General features: G+C 37.6%; 1 long non-coding RNA gene across 1 annotated transcript in view; it reads right to left on the reverse strand.

Annotated features, from left to right (window-relative positions):
* The window catches only part of LOC140949244 (uncharacterized), a 37,184-nt gene extending 14,639 nt beyond the window's left edge, over positions 1-22,545 (reverse strand). The window contains exon 1 of the long non-coding RNA XR_012167099.1: positions 22,409-22,545. This is a non-coding gene — a long non-coding RNA (uncharacterized lncRNA). The remainder of the gene's footprint in view (positions 1-22,408) is intronic.
* Between the last annotated feature and the right edge of the window lie 1,256 nt (positions 22,546-23,801).

The raw sequence follows: 23,801 nt of genomic DNA on the forward strand, positions 1-23,801 counted from the left end.
TTTTGGCTCATCGATAACCCTTAATGAGTAATGAAATATGCCGTAGTTAGTTTTCCCAAATAACGTATTCTTTTGTTGAAATTCGAGAAAACTCATTTTGCCCGTTCGGAGCTCATCCACTTCCGGTAGAGCGAAATTTTAGACAAATTCCATTGACTCGTACGTCAAACCACAACGATTTGGCAGCCTTTGTAGAACACGAATAGTTTTTATGACCCTTTCTTTCTTATAAGACGATAAATTTGTGAAAGCTGTAATAAGTTTGTGGCCAAAAAGGTATTGTTAAAAATAGCCCCTACTGACAATTTCTACCGTTCAAAATTATAGGGTTAAAATAATGTAAATTTTTACAATGCGCTATAACTTAGAATTTCGCAAATTGACTTTCTACGGCTTAACTAGGCCCAAATATATCAGAAAATCGAAACAAATCTCTGGGCAAACGATTTTAAGTAGCCCGCAAGACGCCGAGTTCAACCCTAATTTTGCGAAAAATCGCGACATTGCCGTGGTTAAAAATAGCGTGACACGGCCCGTCACGCAAGCGGTGTTAAAGACAGATTCACTTTCAACATTCTATTCAACGCTGATCACATGCCAAATCCCAGCATACAATCTATATTCAATCTTTCAAAGTCCTAGGATTGTTTATAGCTTTGGCTCTGCCAATTGGAATAATCTACGAGATGATTTCTCAAATATACCTTGGAATACTGCTTTCTTAATGGGTGATATAAATGATGTTTGGGATGCTTGGAAAGCTCTGTTTATGGAGGCAGTTGATCGTAATATTCCAACAAAGTCACTGAAGCATACAAGGAATGCACCATGGTTTAATTCTGAATTAAGAATCCTAGTTTTGAAGAAACGGCGATTGTGGAGGAAAGCAAAATCCTCAAGGGACCCTGTTAAATGGGCTCAATACAAGTCCTTTAGCAATAAGGTGAAGGATAGTTTGAACAAAGCGTACCGGAATTATGTTGCTAATCTAACAGCATCCTTGCCTTCCAAGCCGAAAAAATTTTGGTCCTTTGTAAAATCACGCACTGGTAATGCTAGTATTCCCAGCTGTGTTCAATATGATGGTCAGTCTTCCTTTACGCCAAAAGGGAAAGCTGATTTGTTCAATAAATTTTTTCATAGTGTATTTAGTGAAAGATCTGGAGAGATGGCTTATGAGGATTTTACACCTTTCACTGAGGACACAGTTGATGTCTTGTTATGTTCGGTGGCTGATGTTTATAAAGTTCTTAGTTCCCTTGATGTAAACAAGGCGATTGGTCCTGATGCAATTTCACCTAGAATTCTGAAGGAATGTGCTGCTGAGTTGGCACCATCAATGTCACAGCTGTTCAATTTTTCATTAAATCATGGCAAGTTACCAAGTGTCTGGAAATCTGCCAATGTTGTTCCAATCCATAAATCTGGTGAACGAACTTTGGCTGAAAATTATAGACCAGTTTCTCTTACAAGTATTTTAGTGAAGTGTTTGGAGCGTATCATCCATAAACATATTATGAAGTTCTCAACACATCATGGGCTGCTGAGTGAGAGCCAGCATGGTTTTAGAGAAGCTCGTTCATGTGTCACTCAACTTCTTCAGCTGCTACACTCATGGTACAGTTCTCTTGAGAAAGGTGACTCAGTCGACGTGATCTTTCTGGACTTTGCAAAAGCCTTTGACAAGGTTTCTCACCATCACTTGCTTTATAAGTTGCAGTGTTATGGCATTCGGGGTCATTTGTTTTCCTGGTTTCATGACTATCTGTCAGACCGTACACAAAGAGTCATTATTGGAGGTCATTCATCAGAATGGATGGAGGTGTCCTCTGGTGTTCCTCAAGGGAGTATATTAGGGCCACTTCTTTTCCTGCTGTATATAAATGACTTCCCCCTTAGTGTAAGCTGTAGCACAGAGCTTTTTGCTGATGACAGTGTACTCTATCGTAAGATCGCATCTGTAGATGATTGTGTCGAGTTTCAAGATGACCTCTTGTCTGCCGCCTCCTGGTGTGACTTGTGGAAGGTCAAGCTGAAGTCGGAAAAGTGTAAGGCTCTACATGTTACCAAGTCCAATTGTCCTTTAGTTCATCAGTATGTGTTAAATGATAATAATCTGTCGGCTGTTGATAAACATAAGCACTTGGGCATTTGGATTGAATCTTCTTTAAGGTGGGACGCTCATATCAATTACATTGTTGGTAAGGCAAATCGAGTATTGGGTCTAATAAGGAGAACGTTTGGATCTAAGGATCCTGTGCCAATCAAAACAGCTTTTATCGCTTTAGTTCGTCCTATTCTGGAATATGCCTGCCCAGTGTGGAATCCATATTTGGTTAAACACATACACAGTATTGAATCCATTCAGCGTCGTGCTACTCGATTGATATGTGGATTTCATAATTCTTACACTGAAAGGCTCACTGAACTAAACTGGTCAACATTGGAGCTAAGAAGAAAATACCTTTGCCTCGTTCAACTTTACAAGATAATTTATGGCTATTCTGATATTGATTATACCACATACGTGGATCTGACTGGCCCGACAAGAACTAGGAGAAACCATGACTTTAAAATCAGGCCTAGAGCAGCAAGGACAAACTATTTTAAATTTTCATTTTTTAATCGTTATGTTAATGACTGGAACTCTTTACCAAACTCCGTCATGTCTGCTTCCAGCTTGAACTCTTTTAAAACTTTATTACTTAATTATCTTTCTAAATAGTCATATCTTTATTATTTCCTACTGAATCTGGATTTTCTTTTTTATTTAATATCTAAGTATTAGTATTTTATTGAATATCTAAGTAGTTTATTAAAGAAAAGGGGAAGGGGAGAGGGAAAAAACAAAAACAAAAACAAAACAACTAAATTTTGTTTTCTTTGTTTGTTTGTTTGTTTTTGTTTTTCTCTTAGTATCACATGATGTATAGTTATGTATAAGTTTTCTATTCTTAATTGTTTTATCTTTTCGTTTTGGAGGGCAGTTTTTATATGGGAATTCAGTTTCCCCCTACTGCTTTCCTTTACCTATTGTACTTTTATATATGTATATATATTTTTATTTTGTACATTGGTAAAAAGAATGATTAAACTTAAACTAATTAAACTTAAATACACTTATCTTATTTAGAAGAGTCATTTTGTTTGGATACAATGTATAGTGTAGAACTGCCCAAAAGTCGGCTTTTTTGAGCGACGTCAGCAAGACGTCGACGACCGGAGCCCAACGAAAACAAACTTTAAACAAGTACAGTGGTGTGTTTTATTAATTTAAGCATACGTCAAAAGGCATAAATATGTTAAATTTAAGACGGGGATAACCAATATTAACTAATTAGAACTCTTTTTTTTTTTTGCGAGTTTTCTCTTTGAAGTAATTATGTATAAGTATAAATGTACGTTTCGATGTATTACTATCACGCTTATAAAGTTACATTGTAACGAACGTTTCAGAAAACATTTTAACTCGTTTCGATCGACGATGAAACACCATCATCAAAAACAAATGACCAAAAACTTTCCTCTACAGCAAATAAAACGGAAAATAGAAAAAAAAATGCTAAAGCAGGAATAGTTGCAGCGTGATCATGAGCTTTTAAAAATGACAAATGCTCCAAAATAGCATCTATAGATCCCCTGCATCGCCATTGGAAAAAAACTCTCTGGCCCACTATGAACTAGCCTATTCCAGGCGTAGTGGACAGTGGACAGTGGATAGTGGCGCGAAATGGGGAACAGAGGAAAACAAACGTGGAAGAGAGTAAGAGGGAGAGAGTAGGAGGACCTTTCGCCCTCTCTCCCTAACCCCGCCCCTTCGCACGACAAAAATATTACTCCCCCCAAAACAAAAGAACTGCAAGACTATAGCCGTACTTCCTCCACGTCTTTGAATTAAACTTTTTGTTTATTTAGTTTTAGAAAAATAAAAATATACATGAAAAAATTTCTCGACTGTGATTGGCTACGAGGAATGCAGTTTTTAGGTAACACAGTGCAGAAAAAAGGTAATTGAGTGCAGCAAAGAGTAACAAACGTGACATTCTGATTGGCTAATAAACAAAGGAACTCACTGAGAGCCAATCAAATGCGTGATCTAAATGGCGCAAAATTTGGATCCGCTCCGAACCAGTTGCGAGCAAAAACCGCAATGGTTGGCGATCGCCGCACATTTACTTTTGCGACCGAGACAACTGTAGACGAGCCGAAAAACTGCTCTAAAAACGAAAACACTGCGAAAAGCACTGGTTTTTGGCTCTCTTTTTGGAAGAATTGGTGCGTAGGTAAGGAAATTACTGATGAAATAGAAAATTATGAGCCGGCTGAGCTTAACACTTTGCCCGAGCATTTCTACGCCGAAGTAAACAATACAAAAAAGGTGAAGATTTATGAACCAGAAAGCCTTAGAGTAGTGAAGGCATCGCTTGATAGACACTTAAAGAACAAACGCTGCACCCTGTCCATTGTACGTGACCGAGAATTTAGTTCGTCCAAAGAGGTGTTGGAGGAAAAAGCGAAACAGCTTCGCTTGGTTGGCCGTGGTAAGCGCCCAAACAAAGCTCGGCAAATATCAGAGGAGGAAGAAGAAATTCTCTGGAAAAGCGGAAAACTCGGGGTAATAACCCAAAATCTTTATTTCAAACACATTGAACAATTCCATGAACTGTTCAGCCCGTTTCTGCAGCTTGCAAACTTTAAAAACATCGAGCAAAATGTTGTTTTCACTGAACGCGCATGTGATGATATTTGCAGCATTTGAACAATTTATTTTTGCACGTAGCTTACGCGGGTTGACTCCCTATTAAAGAGATTTTAGAGCTATCTCGCAATTTTTTCATGAATGTTATTCATAAGTAATCACATAATTTTTCTCGTGCAATTTGGAATAAATAAGCACTCGTAAATTTTTTTCAAAGACCACAAATTGCACTCGCCCTACGGGCTCGTGCAATTTTGTCAGCCTTTGAAAAAATTTACTCGTGCTTATTTATTCCAAATTGCACTCGAAATCATGTGATTACCTGTACAAAATAGAAATATTTTGCGGGATATGAATAAAGTTAAAAAACAGAGTTTGAGGAAAATTATTATTTATTTACCAGATTAAAACAATTTACTACGGTCACCCGTTAACTCGCAGTGCCTATGTTTGTGGAATAAAAACATGGCATCAAACATAATTTTTTTTACCTCTAAAAGTGCCGATTAAATTGAACTTAAATCAAAAGAACTTCCTCGTTGTGAATGGAACTTTAGGTTATTGATTTGGTTTCCACTGCCACCTGCCTATAGCAAGCCTGTAGAAATGATTAAGAAAAGTCCAGTCAGTTCTAAACCAAAGCTGGGATCATCCGCCGAGCTTATCATCAGCTTCATGCCGTTTCACCAAGCTTTAATTGGCTGACTGCAGGATTGTTCGCCTTTTTTTTATTGACTACTAATACTGCCTTTCAGTTTTTGGTTTAGCGACTGGGCCGGTCATTTGAAAATTGCTCTGGTTCAGTTCTCATACTGTCCTCCGAAATAGACACACTGGCGCTTCGTTGTTTACGAGTTGACTTGGTCATGGCGAAAATATAACGCTACTTCTAAACAGTATTTTATTGACGATAGTTGGCTATAGGTAATTTATCCATCTTGAAAAATCTCTACTGAAAAAGAGCTTTATAGAAGTCGGACACCTGCCACTAAATTATCTTGTTACCTCTACTCAAGATAGCTAAACGATTTAAAGCCGGCCATTTTGAGTGGTTTCTCGACATTTTAGCGAGAAATTCCGATGAATGATCACTATTATAAAAATAAAAATCTGTTCCAAGCGGGTAATGACAAGTAACTCTAACGGGTTTGTTGTTCAGTTATGGTTAGTGTAAAACGGAATAATCACTGCAAGCACCTGATATCTGATGAGCGACGATAGTTTTCTCAGTTAAAGATAAATCATGACTGGTAAGAGATTCTCTTTTCTCAGAGAAACGCAGCGGATCAGTGTTTCTTGAGTATCTTGCGTACCACACATGGCGACATCATTGCTAACGTTGGATCCGAGTAGATTTCATCGTTCGGAAGCACCCTAGCATTGTTAAACGTATTTTAGTATTTAAACGGTAGATATAGGCATATTTTTATCCCCTAAAAGTTTTTCATCTGTTCGGATTTCCTAGCTGAAAGTCTAGTGATCCGAAAGTTATAGGGATCAAAACTGACCTTTTCGAAAATTTCAGCCAGAAAAAAGGCTCTAGAAAATTCTAGGTAACCTTTTTAGGGTAAAAATCCGTTAAAAATGGGCAATTATACAATTATTTAGATGTTCGAAAATCCTAGGAGAGGCAGGCAAGCAAGAAATTTTACAACAGATGTTCCAAAAATTCTAGATCTCAAACCGTCTTTCGAACAGATATTTTACGAAAATTGACGTTGGGTGCCCCTGATCGTTCAAATAGTTTGCGCGTAATGTAAAATGGCGCGTTATAATCAGTAGTAATCGTAGTGATTTGTTGCGATTTTTAGCCCCAATTCATTTTCTGGAACTGTAAGTGGCAACTTTCTGCTGTGGATTATAAAGGCTAAAAAAGAGAGTATAAACCTTGCATCCCAATTTGCGTCGTTCAAAGAAGCTATTACAGAGTACGAAAACTAAGAGTGCAACCTTCGCATTTTCCATTCTCGGCCAGAAAAATAAAATTAGCAATTCATAAACAACATTCCAGTGATATTCACTTGGTTTCGTTTCAACTCACAATCTTTTGAAGAAAAACCTTCGAAACAAAACTTCATCCTCTCATGTTTGTATTTTGGGGGAGGGTGACGGGTTGTTGGAAATGAAACAGTAATAGATCATTTTACAGTTATGATCTTAGTACCCTAGCTTCTGAGTGAGAGTGAGGCTGATAGTGACCTTGTTTTGATACAAATCTCTTTCCTTTTCTTATGAAAAACATGCTAAAAAATACTAGTTAGCACTTAGAGCAACATGATTTACACAATAAAGGAGGATAAAGTTTGTATCAAAACAAGGTCAACTTCAGCCTCGTTTGCACCCGTAACTGTAAAATGGACTATTGAGAACAACAACAGCAACAACAGAATAAATATTAAATAAAGGAAACTTAATATCTTCATGGACACCTTTATTTCATTCATTAAATCATACACATTTTTATGGGTATAAGAAGTATTTTCCTGATTACAGATTCACTGTATAACTGTGATTGTGGTTAGTTGCTCCTCACAAGTGAAGTCACAGCCAAAACAGAAGCAAGGCTTGCATATTGTATTCCTCCTTTCGAGGAGCGTAGAAATTGCTTGCCCTCGACAAGGGTTAAACCTGCAAGGATCCGCAAAACACTGCACTTGAAGTTTGCATTTGGGACAATCTATGTGAAAGAAAAACCAACAAGTAACCAACAAACGAACAAACCTGTAAAAGCGAAATTTCTACCTTATACCCCAATTCGTTCGTTGCCAACATTAATAATCCAGGAACCAGACATCTGATAAAGAACCTACAACCGAAATTAAATCTACAATCTACGATTCTGCCATACATTTAAGGGTCACCTGAAGCAGTTCGTCGTTGCCTACAACAGCATGGCATACGATCTGTTTTCAAGTTGGACACTACAATTAGATCACACTTAGTGCGACGTAAAAATGCTGGCTGTGTGAAAAATTTGACTTACACCAAATTTACTCAGTGCAAATGTGGTTTTACGATCTCTAGACCACAGAGGTGTGTTGGGATTTGTTAGTGGGATTTTCAGAAATGTTCCATATATGTTTCAGAAGACAAAAAACATAACTTACCCTTCAATTCTCTGCCTGTGACCTGAGTGCATCCAAAATAAAAAGAAGTAACTGTGTTAGATTCTTCAAAAAGAATGTCAAATGATAAAACTTTTTTGTACCAAGCCTCGCCTCAATAAACATCTGGACAGCTTTTGAAGTATTGGAATCTCGAAGGTGCTTTATTAACGGATTTTGACAGTATTGGGAAACTAGTGTTCTCTGTTGCCCCTAAAAAAACAACAACAACAACAAACAAACAAAAAACAAACATACAAACTAACAAACAAACAAACAGAAAGTTACACAAAAAGTGTAATTCAAATTACCCGATATAGAGCGTATTCACTCACGTGTCCAGCATCTATATATGCAATTTATGAGAACAAAAGAGAGCTTATTCACGCACGTGTTCAGTATCTATGCAATTTATGGGAACGTGGGGAGAGCGTATTCACTCACGTGGCGAGCATCTATGGAAATTTTTGGGAAGTAAAGAATTTCTTACATAAGAAAAGAGTCCAACTCCCACAGGATTTGTTTGGAACGCCAGTATGGCCGCCTTGACGTCATGTGAATACGCTCTTGAACGGCAAAAAAAGGAAGAACAAACCACAACGAGAAAAAATAATTAATTGAGGTGTTTACGATTTTTTTTATTAGCTACCAGTTAAACGCAATGAGAACGTCCTAAATCATCCAAAACACTAACATTCATCGGAAAGCGCGAACTTACTGATTAATAGCAGAAGCATATAATCCTAAGAGAGTTATATGTTTCTGTTAAAAGCTGTACCTTCACAAGGTCTTGGGAGAAGATACAAAGTATACTCAGCAAAATCAAGAACTTCATGTCTTTTACCTGTATGAAATAAAATAATATTTTCGAGCAGTTTTAGGTTAAACAAGAACACCTTTAAAAAAAAGTTAAGTCTCGCTTGCTTGGAGATTAGCTAAGAAGTGAGGAGGTGATTACTACCGGGGCCTAGCCGAAGGCTGGCACCGGTCATAAAATGCAACGCGTTTCTGTGTTTTCAAAGTTACATTTTTAGGGATATATCGCTGACTGAGATATATCGCTGGCTCGTTGCTTTTGGGAGTGTTCGCTGAGATATATCGCTGGTTCAGAAATTTGAAGTAGGGAGCAACAACTGTAACCATGTAAATATCAATTCGATTAGTTTGCACACGGAATGGTTTAATGCGACTATATTTACCACTTATCAATAAATGAGATCCCTGTCTATTGCAAAATATTGTTACAGTATTCATCCTGCGATGACAAAGCTTGGTGGACGTAGAACTGTGTACTGACGACAAAGCAAAAATCTTAACTTATTAAACTTGCATGCGCCAAGCTTTGTTTATGCGTTTCAATACCTTACAATTCGCACTCCCTACAGGAAACTTCGTCAAATATTTTTCGACAAACAATTAAAACTCATTAGGAGGAAGTCTATCACTGCTTTGACTTATGAAGCAACAAAACAAAATATTTTCAAATAACCGTTGTCACGCAATATTTGCGTTAGCGAGATGCGCAAATTCTCAACTATTCACAATGCGGGATTCCCTAAAATTTTGCCTTTTCACATTATTCATTAGACGTTGATGTACAATTTGTATGTTTTTCTCCTTGGTATTCTTAGCTACTTTGGATTCTTGTAGCTAAGAAATGTCTTATTGTTATGCAATCGATCTGAACACGTGAGAAAAACTGCGTAACTTGACAGCCTAGGATTGGGAGTTGACATTATTCATTACACCTTGTTTTCATCTCTAAAGAATATTTGCAATAAAAAGATTTTCATGTCGCCCTACAAACTTGTTGATGAAAACGACCCTTCCACGTGGGTTGCCAAGACAAAAGTGGCCCCGGTAAAATTCACGAAGTGATTCTTGTTCTACCCTGAAAAAGGATTTCCTCGCTAAAAGGTTTTTACTCTCTATGTTATGTCATCAACGATCGAGTATTCTTCAGAATATATAAAAGAATCGCTTGCATTTTTACAGTCTCGCTGCTATAAAAGCAAGCGAGACTAAGTTTTGCTTAAGATAAATTACAGTTAATAGCGGAGCACCATGGGTAATAAAATTTGGTAAACCATCCATCCGAGAAAATTTGGTTATGACGTAGCCTACGCCTGTACACTCTTTGCGGGGGAGGGAAGGGAATCAGGTGTCAGCCCGTCCGGGGGAGGAGCATGTTATAAATCGCGCGATGCATTTGTGCAACCCACCTGTTTCTTGGCGGGAAATCGCGCAAGAAATGACGTTGCTGTCGTCGCGTTCAAAAACATGTTTACTTCAACGGAACTACTTCATTGCATAAGGATTTTGTGTCCGGAGAGCTCAGTTTCTAGTAAACTGTTTCGAAGAAATTGTTATGGCAACAAACAATAGCGGATTGGATTCAAACTATTTGCTTGTAAGTGAAAAGCGACGGGAAAGAGAGGAAGAGAAAGGCATAGAGTAAGAATTAACAGGCGCGCTAGCGAAGAGGATTCAAGTGGAAAATTTATGCAGCATCTGCGACTTGTTCACTGATAGCTGAAGCTGACAGAGTTTTGAGTCATCTTTTGATGTTTTTACCTGTCTTTTTGCACTGGATCTACAAAATGAAATACAGCAGCTATCAACATTCTTTTGTTATTCTTGGCTGGCTTGTTTACTGGGTTGTGGTTGAGAAATGCGCTGCACGACAAAAAGAAATCGGGAATCATCGTTTTCAAAAATAAGCTACTCTTAGTAAGCTTACTTCGCCTTGCTGGACCATGCGAAAAATCTTAAGCGATTTTGGCCTTACTTGATGGGTTTCCGTGCTGCATCTCGACCGGTAAGCTTGGGTAATTTTATTGCATTTTATGTGTTTTCTTTTTTCATGTTTATGCCGTCATTTTACGCACATTTGTAAGGTTGAATCAATTTATCTGACCAGTAAAGAACTTAAAAAGTCTTTAGACATTTTCTGACCGCGACTAGAAGAAAAAGTTCTGAAAAATAGTTTAGTTATCCTATTGTTTGTAAAAAGAAAACTTTGAGCGATATTCTTGCCTGGAGTTCATCTTGCAAAATAGCAAACACGGCGAAGGCGGCTTAAAACTTAAGGCTTAATTTAAATCTATTCGTGACTCAGCTTTACTCTCAAAACACGTCTTCGGGAATAAAAATTGTTGACCTTTAAATGTTTCTTCGTATTATATTTCTTGTCTTGATTGTTTGTCAAGATCTCGTTCTTAAATGATCGCTTTGCCAGTTGTTGTTTTCAGTCGTCCGTGAACGCGTTGGTCACGTTCTACGTCCAATTTTTATGCTCTGATTGGCAAAACTTGACAGGTGAGTTTATGAGGAAAATTTATGCAGCATCTCGAAACTTGTTTACTGTGACAGCTGAAGCTGACAGAGTTTTGTGTCAACTTGAGATGTGTTTAACTGTCTTTTTCTACTGGATGTACGAAATGAAATTCAGCTACTATCAAGAGTCTTCTGTTATTCATGGCTAGTTTGTCTATTGGGTTTTTGGTTGAGAAATACGTCGCCTGTCAAAGTCAGAAATCGGATTTCGGATAGCATCGACTCGTTTTCGTTTTTCACCTTGCTTGATTGAAAAGTCTTAAGCGATGTAGCTTCCAGGAGCTGCCTGAGTAATTATTGTATTTGTGTTTGTTTGTTTTTTTCATATATCTAATTTCATGAAGCCGAGCGCAGTTTATGAGGCTATAGTTTATGCATGTTTGAATTAAGATTTGAGATAATGATCTGACCTATAGTATGAGGTTTGATTTAAGCTTGCAGAACTTTAAAAAGTCTTTAGTCGATACTTTCTCACCCCAAACAGAAAGAAAAAAACGTTGCATTTTTTATTTTGGCTGTAGAAAGAAAGCTTTGCGCAATTTTCTCGCCTCGAGTTCATATTTGAAAGCAGCAAACACCGGGAAGCCGGCTTTAAAACATAAACTTTGGCTTTAAGCATAAAGACTCAGGATTCTTAGAGACACTTTAATACTTAATTGTCTTCGTGAATGAAAATTGTTGTCTCTGTAAATGTTTCACCGAATTATATTTCTTTTATTGATTGTTAGTAGTCTCTCTTGCAATTTGCCGTTAATGTTTTCAGTTGCAGGAGTACTCAAAACGTCGCGCGTATTAAACGTTTGTTAAGTTTACACATCGTTATAAAACCATTAAATTAATAAAAAAAAACCAATAAATTCTTTATTATGTTGAAGTGTAACTCTCTTAATGTTCATTCAAACACTCCACAGCTTGCAACTGGCCGGCCGTTATATAGGTGATTTTGGAACTTTTTTTAGCGGTTTCGCTAAAACCCCACGCGTGCTTCGATCGTCCTGAATATTGAATGATTCACAGCAAATTATATTTCAAAACTGTGAAATACTGCATTCTGTCTGAGGTCTGTATAATAAAAACAGCGCCTCGTAGTACTGTTTCACCTCAGACTGTCAGATGTGATGTACAAAATGTATAAAAGGTTGGTTTACACGCCCCCAGATTTGTTAGCAAGATTTTGTGAAGCAAACTTGTCAAACGGAAAAAATTCTGCCGGATTTGCTTTCCAAGTATTTGTTTTCCAGGCCTAATCTACTGTGATAAAGAGCCTTTATGGACGTTAAATGTGATCGAAGATGATTGCTATTTTTTGGGTGTACATATAAAGGCCGTCAACTCTATGTAAGGTTTGGTGCACTCTTGGACTGTTAGCAAATTATCAAAGTTCTCTCAAATCACTTAGCTTTAATCCCTCAAAACAAAAGTCACATGAACGTGCTCTAAAGTGAACTGATTTGCGGAATACAAGTTTATTGTTTGACTGAAATTACTAATTTATTAATGGGAGCTTCGCTTTTAGCCCTGGCTAAATCTATATATTAATCAAATTCCACAACCCAACATGCCAAACACCGGAAATGGGAAAGATTACCTCGAATTGCCACCCACAACTTTTTCGATTTTTACATTAAAAAACGTGACTTGACGAACTTATTTGATTACTTTCACAGTACAGTATTGTTTTCTATTTCGTTTTGTTTGTATAGAGCTAGTTTCACTCATCTGATTTCTTTAAATTTGAGTTGCAATCTATGTTTATCGTATTATGACCAACTGGTGCACTTTGATAAAGAAATTAATGCAAACGTATATCGTCAAAGTCTCTGGGAGTATTCTTTTAAGAATACTTCCACTGTTCATTTGAATGGCATTTGACATCTCTTATGACGTTATCTATCGAAACCCGTATTAGGCGGACACCCTTTATTAAGCGGACAGTACAGCATTCCCCGAGGGCGTCCGCTTAATACCGGTTTCACTGTAGATAGTTCTTAAGCTGGTCTGGAGAGTTAACATTATAAACAATTTTATAAACTATCCGAAGTCTTAGAAAACGACGTCTACTCAATAGTCGTAAAAGAGCCAACTTAGTATGCGTATAGTAAGCAGTTAAGCAGATAAGCAGCCTAATCATTAAGTCTATTGAGACCCGGGGGAGCGCTTTTCAGGTCTCCGAACTAACTTGAATACCTTCAAATGACCGCTGAACTTAGCAGCTTTTTCTGAAACTTCTGAAAAAATGGTACACTTCTTGATTTACTGATTGAATTATAACCTTACACTATATGTAGCATTATTTTATGAAATCCATTTTTAACTGTTAAGGTAATCCAGGCTTTTAAGGTACATATGCGATAAAAATTTGGATTTAAACTGAGCAAATGACAAATTATTATCGAGATCAATTTACAACAAACCTCATTTCTCTCGGAATTTCATTAGTGGCAGATTTATCTCGCGTCTAAAGCATCCTTTTGTACTTAAACAAATTATATATCACGATTACCTAGGGTTGCTCTTTTTTAAAGCAAATTAAATACATATTTAACTATATAATTGCAAAAGAGAACAAGATGGCGGATGGTTCCACTTCTTTTTAATTTCGCTTTATTTCTATTTTTAGGAGAAAAATACTGAAATTTGGCGTCATATTACGTCATTGTGTTAATCAAATTATACGCAGATGTAATAACTAAAATGAATATATTGTTCCGTGTTAAATCGCTGGCCATATCATGAGCGGTTTTAAAGTTACATAGGGGATTCCAAAACCTCCACTTATCTAAAAGAGCCCAAAATGCCCGCTGAAGAGGGTTGAAACTCCCCTCACACCATTGCAGCCTTTGAACCCCTAAAACATTGAACTAGGTTACCTACAGGTGGAAATAAAAGGTTAACACAGGTGAAAATAAAAGGTTTCCCACTCTGAGCCTCGGAAAATTCAAACAGATAGATGCCATAACACAATCCAAAAGCAGCACACATAAACAACAAGAAATAAAATCTCTAACACGTATTAAGGTGTTTCGATACTGTTTTTGGGAGACCACACCGATGTTTTTCAATCGCCTTAAAAGTGATTTTATCCTTGTCCGATCGTTACAAAATTTTCACCAGATATTGATTACGAATTGAGGTTTGTCAAAATGCAGATTTTAGCAAAATCGACATCAGTACGACAACAATAAACAAAAAACTTTGAAATCGATAGAATCCGAGTTTTGCGTTATCTTAAGCGCCATTATCTGAGAAAATCGAGAATCGCACGACACTCGTCAAAAAATCGAATTTTTCCTTATTTTGCCAAAACATCCCTTTTAGTGACCTTATTTAAGGAAAAATAGTTTTGGGTTCAAACGATTCATTTTAAAGGAGAAATTAGGAAAAGTTTGAAAAATCGATTTTATGCTCGTTTTTCGCACAAAACACGGCAGGATGCAATGGCAACTTCGAGAGAAGGGTGAACGCGTAAGAAACATTCCCTGACATTGAAACTTCACCGAATTATTATTTTGTTCTTACTCTTGAAAATCCTAAAAGAAAATTTGATAAACAATGCTTTACATTTTTATAATCGACAAGTGTAAAGAGGTCATATTTGTGACGTTAGACGTGTTAGAAAATGAAGGCCAACTTTGACTATTAAAAAAGGCCTCTGGTATATGCCGCTTGATCATAAAATCAATATAAAATGGAACCTTGGCTTTTGTACTAACTTACTGGAAAGTTTTAGCTCTGGAAATAAAATATCATCCTGACACCAAAGCAAGCGGTGAGAGCAATTGAATTGGGAAATGTATGCAAATTAGACGGCTTGCCGACGGTTGTCAAACTAAAAGAAAGGTTTTACATGAAAGGATTACTCACCATTGCTTGTAACACGTTTTTACGGCAAGGAAAGTTATTTCCAACTTCTTTTGCGTCGTTTTGAGTCACAAAATATATAATTTTTAGCCAAAAGACAAACGTACGTTTGCTCAGCAACTGCGTCCGAATCCGGCCGTGAATCGAAATAAAGTCTCAACACGTCGAAGCAAGAGTTACAAGAGTTTTTACTTCAGTCAGGAGGCAAAAGGAATAAAAATTCATCGCAAACTAATGACTTCGATTTTGAAAACCTTTGATCACTTCAATCGTTCGTCGGCTGATAATAAACATCGCATAAGATCGTATGACCTTTGGTGTGACCGGAAATTGGTCACACGCTTTAGTCACGTCATCATGCTGTCACGAAATTTTCGTAGCTGTTGTCAGCAATTTTAATACAGTTTTCGTATTTTTTGACAAGAAATCCTCTCATCGCAGTAGAAACAGCCATGCATATTTATTTTTCTTTTATTTACCTACTAGGCTTTGAAACAGCTTTTTTGCTTTCGAAGTACTGAACAGGAGGGGTACCTCGGATTCCAAGTGTCGTGAGTGATCCGTGGAAGCGAAAATTAAGACCAAAAAAGAACGAATATTTTGAATACTTAAGTAAAGCCACAGCTAAAAAAAAAAAATTGTTCAAAATATTTTCAAACTAAGAAAAAAACATACTTCGATCATCCCCGTGACTTGGAATCTGGCCAGAGTACCCCCTCCCCCTCCCCTTCTCCCCTATGCCGGGTCAAAATACTAAGTTCCCCCGGCCCAATGTCCCATAGTCAAGGGAGTATACTCTCTTGCTGTAGTAAAGAACTTGCAGAATAATACCAATTCTCCGTGGCCAACGGATTCAACGCTACAGTTTACTTTTGGTTTTGCTTGTTGATTTTTTCGCTATTTGCTCACGATCAGGAGCCTATAACCCCAACCACGACCAAATTATGAAACCTGTTATTACCAGAAAAAAAAACACAAAGAAACAGTCAGTCAGATAGACAGTATATAATTAAAAAGACCTCGACTACGATTAACAAAAATCAATACATGACACTGTCGAATGCGAAAACCCAGAAACCATTTTGTGGAAAAAAGGTTCGCATTCAGCTATCAGCTGCTTTTGTCCACAACTCACCGGTAGAGGTGCGCGGAAACTAGTGATTGTGAAATGGCTTCAAACTATGATCCTATACTGTTGGAATATTACTTATCACAGAAAGCTACACCTGATTTCTTCTAGCAGACCCAATCCTCTTGGTTCGTGTGGACAAAGTAGCTCATCCTGGCTATTTGCACCATGCTACCATAGTCTCCCTAGATTCCCAAGCCTCGCAAGCAGACCTTCCTGTCCCACGACCGTTGGGTAGGATTGTAGGACGAGCCAAAAGAAAGTGAAGGCTATAGGCTCTCGCGATGATGCAAGGAAGGTCGAGTATTATATTCCCCTATCCTGGTCGCCCAGGGTAAGTCTGTGGAGGAGAGTGACTGAGGGGCTGTATGTTCGAAAAGTTGACTAACGCCCCCGGGACTAACGCTTTCACCCTGCTTCTTCTTATTCGCTTGATAGTGATTTCCTGTTGTTAAACGTTTGAACAACAGGGCCCTAAGTATTGTGTTTCGTCTTGCACTAAAAACCCATAAACCTTATAAATTTCACTAGGGGACTTCAACACCTCCCTTGAATGATCCATTTCGCTAAACGGGACCTCAAAACAACGATTCTGTGTATCCTAAGGGAGTGTATACTATTCTTTCCTGGCTCTCGTCACTCACAGTGAGGTGATGGTGGCTTACACAGTCCAACCTCCATGTGCGACTGCCAATCCAAAAGACCAAATTTTCCCAGTCAAAGCCTTACAGTTGGAACTTCCAGTAAACGACCACCTTCTGTAAGTGACTGCGACCACTTTTTGGGCGTCACGGTTAATTGTTTTCCATAAGCGACCAATTGACGCATTCTCTGCTCTCTATTTTTGCTGTGTGCACTATGTTCCTTAGAAAATTTGAAGACCTTTAGCGACATCGTGGAACTACACATATCCTAACTTAGTAGATGTAGCCAACAAAGTGAAGATTATGTTGTGATTCTAGACTATTCTATATCTCACTCACCTGAATCCCTCTTTAAATTGAGTATGATTTAAAAGCTGTATTTGTCAAAAGAGGTAAAAGATAATATTTTGCCAGGAATTTGTTACACCGCCATTTAATAGAATGTGCCTGGACCTCTTCTCGGAATAGACCCCATGTGGTCCGATTCTTCTAAACGACCACCTCCCGTTAGGGACCACTAAGTCTTTGCATTTTTGGTGGTCGCTTACGGGAGGTTGACTGTATTACTTTGACCTATCAGAGGCTTACCGATAATAAAGGGGATCTGGAAGGGGGCATGGATGCGACAATCACATGCCAGTTCGCTTACTTAAAATAGTGGACATCTAACTGACAATCAAAGTTTGTGCTTATTATTGGGGTTATCTGGTGTTTACTCACCTCCCAAGCTACCCTGGGCGAGCCAACTTTTCCTCCATTTCCTTACAAAACTTGGTAAACCATTTACATGAGAAACAAAAGGTTGGTTCGGATAGACGCCTTACTACCAGTAGTGGGCGGAGTTGAGGGCTTCCGGAAGTCAGCCCTCCACTGAGCTGGTAGTGGTGGCCTCACCCTTCCAGCCCGGCTAATATTTCTCCACTTTGGCTCGCCCAGCTACAATCGGCGACAAAATGAGTTGAGACACTTCGCCCAAAAGTAGGCTTTTTTACGTTTTATGAACTTCAAAAGGAGGAAATATAGCTTTCCTCCCCCATCCCCTCCGTACAATGTTGTGCCCTTGTTCTAGCTACCTATAGAAAACAACAAACACCCCAACTTTGAATGGAGGGGACAAAGGAGGGTGCGGATTCATTTGTTCTCCGAAGTATCCCTATTTGTCTCAACAATGTTGTCGCCGATTGTAGTTGGGACAACACGGTCAAGGCTAGACAAAGACAGCATGCGCAAGCACTGTTGACTGGGACAAAGTGGTCAGTTTTTTCCTCATACAAACGGTCGCAAAAGTTGGCTCGGCTGGGAGGTTGACCTTCTCTCCGGCACAGCTTTTCTCGATCCATGGGTTCCAAACAGTCTTTTAGCAGTCACGTTTGAAATTTATAGGAAAATGATGTAGCACTTCAAAAAATAATAATAATAAAAATACACTTTTTTCACAGCCTGTCAATGCCTAGAAGGTGTCTATAAAAGAAATCAACTGCAGAACAGGAGTCAATTTCAGTTTTTTGCGCTTTTCACGCTAGCACTGCGAAGCGGACTGGGGGCGCGAGACACGCGCGATGCATGGGGAACAAGTTCTGCAGGCTATAAAAGAAAGTAAAAAATAAATAAATAAATAAAGCAGGCCTGATTTTATTTCGATGAGTCTATTTTTTGTCGAAAGCAAACGTGAAAAATCGTATTAAAATTCGTGACAGTATGCTAACGTGACTTGAGGGTGTGACCGATTTCCGGTCACACGCCAAAGGTCATACGATCTTGTGTGATGTTTATTATCAGCCGGCGAACGATTGAAGTGATGAAAGGTTTTCAAAATCGAAGTCATTAGTTTGCGAGGAATTTTCAATCTTTGGCCTCCTGACTGAAGTAAGAACTCTTGCAACTCTTGCTTCTAAAGGACCGCAGTGACGTGTTGTGACTTCATTTCGATTCACGGCCGGATTCTGGCGCAGTCGCTGAGCAAACGTGCGTTTGTCTTTTGGACCTTTTGGCTTAAAATTATGGATTTTGTGACTCAAACCGACACAACAGAAGTTGGAAATAACTTTCCTTGCCGTAAAAACGTGTTACAAGCAATGGTGAGTAATCCTTTCATGTAAAACCTTTCTTTTAGTTTGACAACCGTCCGCAAGCCGTCTAATTTGCATAAATTTCCCAATTCAATTGCTCTCACCGCTTGCTTTAGTGTCAGGATGATATTTGATTTCCAGAGCTAAAACTTTCCAGTAAGTTAGTACAAAAGCCAAGGTTCCATTTTATATTGATTTTATGATCAAGCGGCATATACCAGAGGCCTTTTTTAATAGTCAAAGTTGGCCTTCGTTTTCTAGCATGTCTAACGTCACAAATATGACCTCTTTAGACTTGTCGATTATAAAAATATAAGACATTGTTTTTCAATTTTTCTTCTAAGGTTTTCAAGAGTAAGAACAAAATAATAATTCGGTGAAGTTTCAGTGTCAGGGAATGTTTCTTACGCGTTCACCCTTCTCTCGAAGTTGCCATTGCATCCTGCCGTGTTTTGTTCGAAAAACAGGAATAAAATCGATTTTTTAAACTTTTTTTAATTTCTCCTTTAAAATGAATCGTTTGAACCCAAAACTATTTTTCCTTAAATTAGGTCACTAAAAGGGATGTTTTGGCAAAATAATAAAAAATTCGATTTTTTGACGAGTGTCTTGCGATTGTCGATTTTCTCAGAAAATGGCTCTTAAGACCTGATAATGAAAATTCGACACCTGGAACTTATAGTGTGGTGTTTAGCAAATACCCTCCGTGAGAAGAAAAAAATTCTATATGTTTGAATTCAAATAAAATACAAATATTTCTCAAACATTATATTTTCAATAGCCGTGATTAAATGTTTAATAAACAGTTCTAAATAACTCAAATTACTCTTAAGTAGCGTCAGAATAGTGGGCAATTTTGGTGCATTTTCTCTCTTGCGATCCTCAAAACTAACCTGTTTTCTCAACATCTGTCTAAGTGCAACTTTAAATTTTGACTTTAGCGCCTTTTGTATTATCTCTAAAACGGCTCGTCAGGATTCTTTTTAAACCCCATTACATAATTTCCATGATGTATATAACAATGTCTGAAATTTTCACTAGGATTGATTCACTGCGACACCTTGAAATTTCAAGAGAAACCTAGCCTATGAACCGGCCAAAAATCCGCGTTACAACATTCAGTGTTTTGACGTTATGCTAATTTTTCCAAATTGATGCCTATCATACATACCTCCATGGCTGGTATTTGCTAAACACCACACTGTAAGTTCCAGGTGTCGAAATTTTCAGTAGCAGGTCTAGAACGCGCAAAATTCGGATTTTATCGATTTTGAAGATTTTTGTTTATTGTTGTCATGGTGACATAGATTTTACTAAAAACCGCATTTTGACAAACTTCAATTCGTAGCCAATCACTGGTGAAAAGTTTGTAAAGATCAGACAAGGATAAAATCATTTTTAAGGCGATTGAAAACATCGTCATGGTCTCCGAAAAACTGTGTTGAAACACCTTAAAATGCCATGAATAATTCAAGCACAATACAGAATCCCTAAGAAGCACCCCTAAGCACCAAGACAAACTGCAGAAAACACAGCAATTACAGAAAATAAAAAGAAAGAAAGAAAAAGATTGAAAACATCATAAAAAAACGGCTTTATGTTTGCCGCAAGAATTCTACAATTTAGTACCTTTCGATTTTCAAGTGTAGTGAACACAGTTCTAGAGTTAAATTCTTGTCGTTTATTTAGCCCAAGAGGGATATGGATAAATAATTGCGCGCCCCAGTACGCTAATCTTTCGGGACCGATTTTTCTGTATCATGAATTGTGTTTTTTTTTTTGGTCTTTGCACTGAAAGTGAAGTTTGATAGTGTGTGGAATTCTATTTAAGTCTATAGCAACTTCAAAGGACTTCTTATTAATTTTCTTAGACAATTTGCGGTTCCTAAATCTAGTTTTGAGTTCAATAGTGGTGGACCTAACACATTGTAGGTTGCAGTTTTTTTGCATTGGACTTATAATGACTGAAATTCTACTCGTCGAATAAAAATCTAAATATACGATAACTCACATGTACAAGAAAAATATTTTTATACATACCGTTTCGGGTGAGATCTGGCTGACAATAAAATAAGGATATACTCAAAGACGCCATTTATAAACCCCATCAGGACTCTATAGGCCAATATTTTTGATAAGATGACTTAGCAAAAAGCTCTTTGGGAATGAATGCGGTGTAACGACTGTAACTTTCTATGCAACACAGATTGACCTGTTACACCTTTTTGACCGTCGTCAAGGAAAGTTACGTCTGTGCACATTTTATCAATATTGGAAAATAAAAACGTCATCACTTGAAAAAACCAGGAGATACGCTCCAGTACACGGAAACCGCACGAGAACCCGTAAGATACGTACGTAAATTTAAGTTTAATCGACAATTAAGAGGCAAATGACCCTGAACATCCAAGAATTTAGCTTCCGCCAAAGCAGAGATGATATCAACCAGTTGGTTTTCTTTTTTTTTTTTTAAAAAAAACCTCCTGGTGTTTCATGAGAGCATTACCTAGAATACTCAAGGATATGCGATTCCTTTCCTTTCCTTTTCTTTCTTTCTTTCTTTTTTTTTTTTGCTTTTCCTTTTTTCGTCTTTTTTTTCATAACTACGAAATAATTGTAACTTGAAATCAAATCGACTGCATAACCCCGGAACAGATGTAGTTTTTTTTGTACTTGTCTAATAAACGAAAATCAGAGTTGCCGGGCCGATATTATTCCGCCAAGCCGTTTGAATGTATTTGTTCTCCTGGATACTTCGCAGCGAAAAGGTAAAAACACGGTTGTCTGCAACTTCGTCGCCTACCCTTTTTACAGATAATACGCAAACCGGCCTTAAGACTGTTAATCCCTTTTAGACATAGTAAATTTCATGCTGAACGAGGTATTTGTTGAAAGGCTTTTCACTATTCATAACTCTCGGCCTTTAAAGAAAACATGGCACCAGATCGAGTATCTTATAATTGAAATTACAGTTTTCAACTGGCTTTTTTTGTCTCTTTTTCTTTCTTTTAGCGGAAATAGCTATTGGCGAAAAACAAATTGGCTTGAGCTCATGCCATATATAATAACTGCATTACCAAATGTCGCCAAATCTGGCCTGTCTCCTACTTTCTTAGCGCCCTGTGAGGGTTCAATTCTCCCTCACTTAAGACTAAGGATATTTCATTGCTCTACTTCTACAATGCACGAATGCTGTTGAAAACGGAAGTTTAAGATTGGGTCTGAAATTACCACACTTAATGTTTAGAGGTTGACTGGACGTAATAGAGTTATTTATGTAGAGTTATGACATTATAGATGGTGTTTGCGACTTCCAAAATCCTGAATTCAAGCCTGATTTTGTAAGGCCATCGGAAATCCTGAATTCAAGCTTTAAGGATTTCAAGATTTTGGAGGCCAAGCAAAATTCTGAAAAGCTTTAAGACCTTGAAAATCCTGCACTTTCTTTTTTGGAACGCTAAAACATGTTTGGAATTCAGAATTCAGGAACTCCGTGCAACTTTTAAGCTGTTACAAAATTCAGAATTTGGAATCGTTAAATTCAGGATTTAGGAAGCTTAACTCACACTTTAAAAAAGGCTCAGAAGTTGTTATCATTCCATCATTGCCTATATGGGGAAGGGCCTGTAGTCCCTTGTCATGATGAGGTCAGACACTGCTTTGTTTTCGAATTCAGTGAAGCTTTTCCAGTGCTGTGATCAATATTGGGAAATAACAATATGTAAGTCATGAATGAAATAAATTGGAAATATGTTTTTTAATATATATATATCTGAGGTACTTTGTCTGAGTAGGCTGAATATTAAAAGCTATTAATTAATATATTGATATAAAGTTTCAGGAAATAGATAGCTTGTATTGGTTTAAAAAAAACTAATGACGTTGTTTTAAATCCGATTGACATTTTTTAAACTTTAAATCGACAATAATGAAAGTAATAAATTTTAAGTCCAACCTTTCTTGCGTCAACGAAATTGTGACGTACTGCGGTTAACATTGAGAAATATTGTGTATTGGATCAAGTCTAGAAGTATATTTCTTTGTATAGGGTCCTCAGCACTGGTTTTTTGTTTTTGTTTTTGCTTTTTGGTGATAAATATTTTGGGCTGGCAATATAGATAGCCTCGTATCAACACAGCACAAACCGGATAATTGAAAATCAAAGTGAAGTTTAACAACCGACAATCAATAAGACACAGAACTTTAAATTAAATCGACAATTACGGAAGAGCAGACAAAAAAAATCCGAAAGAAATGGCTGTGCGTGATTTCCTAGTTTCCAGTATAGGTGTTCTCATTGCAATGGGTACCTAGTATGAGTATATGAGCTCAGTTTTTTATGCGATCGCTACTATCGCTGTGATCGCTGAGAAGAAAAAAAAAGCTTCAGCGATCGCAGCGATTATATGAAACCACTCTCCAGCGATCGCAGCGACAACAATTGCTGAGATTTAAAAAGTTCTATCTCAGCGATCGTTGTCGCTGCGATCGCTGTAGAGTGGTTTCCATGCATATGATCGCCGAACTTTTTTTCTCAGTGATCGTAGTGATCATATGGAAGCCGGGCTTAATCTATCGCAATAACCATCCACCCTTCCTCCTCAACTGCTACCTGTACAAACATATCGAACGCACTCTTCTAAGATCCGATTACTCCTAGTTATACCGAAAAGAAAATCGGTTTCCAATACGGTAAATTGCATTTTCTTAAAGTTCGACCATTCTTTATTAAGGATGCAAAAAATCATAGAAATCGGTTAAATCATTGCTGCCGAAAAACCCGATTAAAAAACATAACCAATAAATGGGTTGCGGGCCACCTTAAGTGGACCCTACCTTTCAACGAAAATCGCGTCTAGTAAAAAATGTTGCTGATAACAGCATTTCGAAAAGCGTTTACTAGAAGTTTATTGTACCGTTGGTATTCAGATTTTTACTCCCTTATCTATTTTGTTCTAC

Source organism: Porites lutea, chromosome 9 (assembly GCF_958299795.1).
Source record: "Porites lutea chromosome 9, jaPorLute2.1, whole genome shotgun sequence".
NCBI classification, from domain to species: Eukaryota; Metazoa; Cnidaria; class Anthozoa; order Scleractinia; family Poritidae; genus Porites; species Porites lutea.